This window comes from Notamacropus eugenii, chromosome 3 (assembly GCF_028372415.1).
Source record: "Notamacropus eugenii isolate mMacEug1 chromosome 3, mMacEug1.pri_v2, whole genome shotgun sequence".
Lineage (NCBI taxonomy): Eukaryota > Metazoa > Chordata > Mammalia > Diprotodontia > Macropodidae > Notamacropus > Notamacropus eugenii.
The window spans coordinates 173,364,595-173,365,959 of record NC_092874.1 but is presented as its reverse complement, the minus strand read 5'-3'; the positions used below and the strand labels follow the sequence as shown (position 1 = coordinate 173,365,959).

The 1,365-nt window shown below is 37.7% G+C and overlaps 1 pseudogene; it reads left to right on the top strand.

The window, feature by feature from the left end:
• Positions 1–257: 257 nt before the first annotated feature.
• Positions 258–678, top strand: LOC140531305 (eukaryotic translation initiation factor 1 pseudogene; annotated as a pseudogene).
• The last annotated feature ends 687 nt before the right edge of the window (positions 679–1,365 follow it).

The window sequence follows — 1,365 nt, the reverse complement described above, 5'->3', positions numbered from 1 at the left end:
TTCAAACAAAATTCACTGTCATGTTAAGGGATCTAATATACACACTTAAGGAGATATTGGTATGTAGCTAAGTAGTTTTTCTTGAATGACAATGAAATTTAAATAAAAATTTTGTGATTGGCTCCAGTCACTGAGGAGCCACCAAGGACTCAGAAGCCTCCCCCTTAAGCCCTCTCACTTCCCCACGCTCTGTCCCCACGCTGGCTTTCTCCTGCCTTCCGGAAGCCATTTCCACCGAGGAAAAGGAATTGTATCGTATGTCCACTATCCAGAGTCTCCACTCTTTTGACCCCTTTGCTAATGCAAGTAAGGTTGATGACCTGCTTCCTGCTGGGACTGAGGATTATATCCATGTAAGAATTTAACAGAGAAATGGCAGGAAGACCCTCACCACTGTCCATGGCATCACTGATGATTATGACAAAAAGAAATTAGTGAAGGCATTCAAGAAGAAATTTGCCTGCAATGGTACTGTCATTGAGCATCCAGAATACGGAGAAGAAATTCAGCTACAGGGTGACCAGCGCAGGAACATATGCAGTTCCTTGTCGAGATTGGACTGGCTAAGAACAACCAGCTGAAGGTTCATGGGTTTTAAGTGCTTGTGGCTCACTGAAACTTAAGTGAGGATTTCCTTGCAATGAGTAGAAAAATTCCGTTCTGTCTCTTGTCACAAGTTTAAAAAACTCGCAGCTTGCATAATGTAACTATTTGGGGTCCTCTGTTTAACTTGGACTAGTGTAACTCATGCATGTAATAAACTGAAAAGAGCCATGCTATCTAAAAAAAATTTGTGATCGTATTTCACTTGTGTATCAAACATTTTTAAAGAGTGCTAATATATCCACTAATATGCCACTTTAACCATGGATATTGCAACAAAACAATCTTTAAAATCCCTAATATGAAATCAAGTACATGATACCCAGATATTCAATATGGGACAAGAAGTATTATTAATATGGTACATACTATCTTTCTCACAATTATTTTTACCTTTTTGCAATGCTTTATAAGGTTGCAGTATAAAATTAATTACAAAAATTCAATTCAGGTCAATGTGAACTGTTGTATTTAGTGAAACAATAAATGAAAATTGATGGCAGCACTGAACAAAAGACTCCCTTTTTTGTTAATTTCAACTTTCTTTTTTTCTTTTTTCTTCCCTTTCCTTCTCTCCCTGTCATCCATGCCCTATTTTTTATACTTCCTTCCCCTCCTAACTCCCCACTCTTTGATCTCTTCTCCCTTTTCAATTCCCGTTTCCTTTCCTCACTTCTTCTCCTTTCTCTATCTTCCTTTTATAAAAGTTCATATTTTGAAAAGTATTCCCCATTGACTAGATTGGTGAAATGAGTCCTACGT